The following is a 6,000-nucleotide window of genomic DNA, read 5'->3' on the forward strand; positions in this document are numbered from 1 at the left end:
ACCTCCTCTTAGTGCCCCCAGTACAGCCAATGTCCCCAGAGTGCCCTCATGTGTTCCAATGACCTGTACTGTGTGCCACTACAAAAAACACTTAGTGCCCAGTTAAGCTTAGGTGCCCATAGTGACCTTATAATTTGTGCCAGTTTACATAGTCCCCCCAGAAGATGCCCCCATAGTGCTCCTTCCCCGTCTCCATAGTGCCCTCCATAATGTCGCACTATAAAATGCCCCACATAGATACCCCCATAATGCTCCTTTCCTCCCTTCCCCATAGTGGCATCAAAATGGGTGCCAGTATTAAATGCCCCTATATAATGCCCTCACTGTGCTCTTGTCCCCCACTTCTCCATAGTGCCCACCTATAATGGGTGCCAGTATATAGGGCCCCCAGTAGATGCCCCCATAGTGCAGTCATACACGCACTCTCCACGTACATGGACGCAGTCATACACGCACTCTCCACATACATGGACGCAGTCATACATGCACTCTCCACGTACATGGACGCAGTCATACACGCACTCTCCACGTACATGGATGCAGTCATACACGCACTCTTCACATACATGGACGCAGTCATATACGCACTCTCCACATACATGGACGCAGTCATACACACACTCTCCACGTACATGGATGCAGTCATACACAGACTCTCCACATACATGGACGCAGTCATACACGCACTCTCCACATACAGGGACGCAGTCATATACGCACTCTCCACATACATGGACGCAGTCATACACGCACTCTCCACATACATGGACGCACTCATACACAGACTCTCCACATACATTGATGTCATATGCTCCAATTCACCAAAATATAAATAAATCATTACTCGAAATAGAATTAAGCAAATATCTTTATTTATTTAGTTGGGTAATTAAAGGCCGCAATGCTTATTACTTAAACCAATTAATATAATCTGGTTAATAATCCAATTTATTTCCAAATATAATTATGTAAATATTTTAAACCAATAAACCATAAAACACTCAGTCCACTCAGAGAGTGACTTAACCCCCGTCAATAAGCAAAGCGACAAATTAAATTAGGGAAGGGAGGGAGGGATCTTGTAAAATACTTACGTGAATGAGCTAAAATCGTTATTTTCTGTTCTTTTATAGGTTCCCAGACAGGCAGTTAAAGCGATCTCCAATCAAAATTGACCATATCAACGCAAGCACCCACTGCATCTGGGTTAACCCATTACTAATACAGGTAAGTAATAAATATAATCAACGTATTAACTGTAATGTTAGGTGCCATGACATCATGGCTCACCACATTGAATTTGTCAATATGGTTCGCTCCATGATGTCATATGCTCCAATTCACCAAAATATAAATAAATCATTACTCGAAATAGAATTAAGCAAATATCTTTATTTATTTAGTTGGGTAATTAAAGGCCGCAATGCTTATTACTTAAACCAATTAATATAATCTGGTTAATAATCCAATTTATTTCCAAATATAATTATGTAAATATTTTAAACCAATAAACCATAAAACACTCAGTCCACTCAGAGAGTGACTTAACCCCACAACGCCACATCAAAACAAAGTGGCCCAATAAACATTGCAAGCCTTTAATGAATACCATTATCAATTATGTTCTGCAAATCCGAAATAAATATATCGCATCCAATATCAGAAAGCTGATCATATTTTTCTTGGTCAAGTCCTCTAACAAATCCTTCTAATTCAACATGTCTGTAGTTGCCATGACCAATTTCTTTCAAATAAATCTCCATTTTTTTATTAATTCTTTTCCTAATTGTTTCCAAAAAGGATAACTCTGAATTGAACCACGAAAATTTTGGGATGATATCAGAAAAAACGAGTACAGCGCCATCAAGTAAGTGGCATATCTTACATAACAATTCTTTTAATTCATAAATTAATAAATGCGTTTTGATTTTTCCCAAATCAAAAGTACCAATATGTAAAATAATTAGGTCAGGTTTCGACATTTTTGACTATATATAACTGACTTTCTTGAAGATATCAGAAATTTTAAGATCAGCAAAGGAAAACCAGTTTATGGAAAATTCTGCGGGATAACCTAAATTAACAGTAGAATGTCTAAAAGCAGATCTTCTCTCAGCCAATTGAATCAGTTCATCCCCAAAAATCCATACAACTTTCGAAGGTCCTAAAATCAATAAACAACAAGGTTAGGCCGAATATAACGTTTATAACAATTGGACCTCCATCTACCAATACGTTTAATAATAGAACTATCTAACCAATTTGCTCAGCAAAGGTCTCTGCACCAATCCGAAATGAATGTGCTGAAAGTTTATAATTTATGTAACCTAAGTCATTGAGACATTTATGAAATACAAAGTTGAATTGGAATTTAGACAAATGGGAACCATCAGAGTGGTTAAATAAAGCATTAGAGTCCGGTTTCCTTACCTGAAACCATCTGGTAATATTATCAACTGGACAAATAGATTTAATCGGATAACTTCTCAAACACAACCAAACTCCATTACTAAATTGGTTGGTTTTGGATTTTTTTATATATATATCTTCAGAATATCGCTATCCAAAATTATGTCTGTCAGCAAGATTGGGGGATTTGAGAATTTATTGTCTGCAGCAATCTCACTTAACCTTAACGCAGCAAAGAAAGCTACAGAAAATGCTGCAGAAAATAATTGGGTTTCATATTCAGAAGAACAAACTGATACTAATTTACATACGACCTTTTGTAACAGTTCAATAGATAAAGGTCTTGTCTTCTCATTGGGGACTGACTTTCTTTTGATTCCTTTAATAATTTGTTTAATAATAAAATTATTTAAAATAGAGTTTTCACCCTTTAATTTAAAGAAAAAAGAAATGCCCGATAATTTTTTTGAAATAGAATCGGCTTGTAAACCGTTGTTGTAAAGGTATATAATAAATTTGATAAAATTCTCTAAATTGAAATCAATATAAGAAAATTTTTGAGATATGCAGAAAAGCTTCTAATCCAACCATGCGGCAGAATATGCTGCCCATGTATTCTTGGCTAATGAACCAAAAATAAGTTCATTAGTTAATCGTCTGAAATCTCCCAAAGCTGAGTCGGACATGGAATTCCCTTTCGGGAAGCTCGAGGTGTCATTGAGAAGAACTCCTTGAAGCGCTGTCGGGACAAATAATCGGCAATATAATTAGTTTTCCCAGAAATAAATCTAGCTTTTATCCAAATGTTAAATTTAAGACATTGAAAAACTAACTTGCGCAATAACGAAGAAACTAGTGGAGACTTTGAAGATAAACAGTTTATGGAAAAAACTACTCCCATATTGTCCGACCTTAGAAGTATTCTCTTATTCTGAATCTCTTTGGACCAAATTGTTAGAGAAACTAGAACTGGAAATAATTCTAGAAAAACTAAATTTTTTGAGTACTTGCTATTAGTAATCTAATTTAAGGGCCAACGTTCAGCAGACCAAAAGTTATTAAAATAAGCTCCATATCCAATAGCACCAGACGCATCAGTATAAAGAGATAAAGTGTCTGAGCCGACAAACTCTTCCTGCCAAATGGTGTGACCGTTAAATTTGCATAAAAATTGCGACCAAACAGAGATGTCATCCTTTAGTTGTTTGGTGATGTGAATATGGGATCGAGGTGAGGACTTACCTGATGTGGCAGCGTATAATCTTTTAGAAAAGACCCTTCCCATGGGAATCACACGAGAAATAAAATTTAGAGAACCTAAAAGTGACTGGAGTTGTTTAAGAGTATTTTTTTCTTTTGCAGATATGCTACTTAATTGTTGAATTGTATTCTGGATTTTTTCCATTGGTATGCTAAATTCCATTGTTACTGTATTTATAACTATGCCCAAAAACTTGAGACTTGTAGTTGGATAAACAGTTTTATCTATAGCTAATGGAATGCTGAAATATTTAGCTATACCAATGAATCTATTCAGAAGTTTCATACAGTCATCCGAATCTTCACGACCTATAAATAAAAAGTCATCCAGATAGTGTAATAAGAATCCACTACCTGAGTGAATATCAACAACCCAGTGTAGAAAAGTTGAAAATGCCTCAAAATAAAAGCATGATAGAGTGAATCCCATGGGAAGGGCCATATCATAAAAGAATTTATCAAGAAAATAAAAACCTAAAGAATTATAACCTATAGGGTTTATTGGTAGTAATCTAAAAGCTGATTTAATGTCAGCTTTGGCAAGAAGAGAATTACGGCCTGCTTTTTGTAAAAATGACAAAGCTTGGTCAAATGAAGAATATTTCACACTGGCTTTATTTTTTTCTATCTCATCGTTTAAAGAACTGAATTTCGGGTAAGATAAATTGTGAATAAGACGAAAAGAATTTGGTTCTTTTTTAGGAACTAATGCTAAAGGAGATATGCGAAAATTTAAAAAGGGGGGAGAATTAAAGGGACCGGCTATTCTACCTGCCAAAATTTCAGATACAATTTTTTCCTTAACAATGTCAATATTTTGTTTTACAGATAACGCATTTTCAACTAGAATGCAACCTGGACCAACAAATTCAGGTATGAAAAACCCATTAGAAAAACTATCAATTAATAAATTAGCCATCGGAATGTTTGGGTAGTGACCTAGCCACTGAATTAGTCTTGGTAAATTCAGCGGAGTCACCATGTTTAAATGATTGAAATTCCTTGTTGGAAATTGGGAAATGAATCCCCTGTTTTTTAAAACATTTAGAGGCTGAATGAGAACCGGCACAGAAAGAACATTCGTGTCGGTATTTGCAATTATGTTGCCATCTGCATTGCGATTCGTTAAATGCGAAACAAATACCTTTCTTGACGTTATTGAAATTGGGCTGGCGAAAAAGATTGTTTTTGTTAGGGAGCATTAAATTTAGCCAAAGCCCGACATCTTTACTACCCCAATTGAGATTCGGATAGGCCGCAAGTTTCTGACCAAAAGATTCGTCATATAGACACCAACCCATTCCGCCAAAATTTCTATATGCCTCTAAAATAGTATCTACATGGTAAAATAAACCAGTACAAAGGCTAGGAAATTTTTCACCTAAAACTGCTGCGTATATGCCAAATGCTTGCAGCCAGTTAAAAAAAGATTTCTGATGTAATTTTCTTTTTTCCTCAGATTCAGATTTTTTGTCTTTTAATGATTCACTTTTCAAATTTTCACTAGATGAAGGAAGTAAAGAAAAAATGTCAACATATTCTTTTCTCCAAATTTTTTCTTTCACGCTCAAGGGTAAATGAAACCCTAGTGGAGAAATTTGACACGCCAGAACTTCTTTAACAGATGTCTCTTTTATACCTGAATTAAATTCAAGCTCAGGAATAACTGCCATGTCAGAGTTAATATTGGACAATTTAGGAATATTAGGGGAAGGTTGAATGATTGTATTAGCAGCTGTCAGACTATTAAGGGTATTAAATTGACTGACATCTGCTAATTCAGACCAAACATTTTTAGGTGTTTCATCCTTTTTAGATAGATAAAGTAAAAATTCATCAAACAACTGAATCTTCAATTTGGAAGAATCGATGTCAAGTGAATTAATCTCTTGATTAATAGTGCCCTGCGTTTTGCAGTCACTTAAAAAGTTGAAGTTCAGCTCAGCTCACCAGAAGCAAATGGTGCAGGAGGATGATCAGCTGTTGTAGCAGGAGATGGCTCCTGTATGACAGTTGATTGTTGTTGAAGATGACGCCGTTGAATTTTTCTGCTGGCTCGGCTTGATGACAGGTGAGTTTTCTTGTTCCTAGGAGGAGGCGCATATTGGGAAGGGGAATATGCCCTCTTGTCTCTCCGTTGGCGTTTTTTAGTCGGCGAGAGGGACACAGATTTAGCGCGCATGCGCGCGATAGTAGCTGAGGGAGGATCGATCAGTTCGGAGCTCGCGCCAGGTCCTACGCAGCAGACGGGATTAGTGGATAAAAGAATATCTTCTTGCTGGTCCGGTCCTTGTTGTAAGCACTTCCTCAGCCATTCTTCGCCCCCTTTAC

Source organism: Bufo gargarizans, chromosome 4, assembly GCF_014858855.1.
Source record: "Bufo gargarizans isolate SCDJY-AF-19 chromosome 4, ASM1485885v1, whole genome shotgun sequence".
Lineage (NCBI taxonomy): Eukaryota > Metazoa > Chordata > Amphibia > Anura > Bufonidae > Bufo > Bufo gargarizans.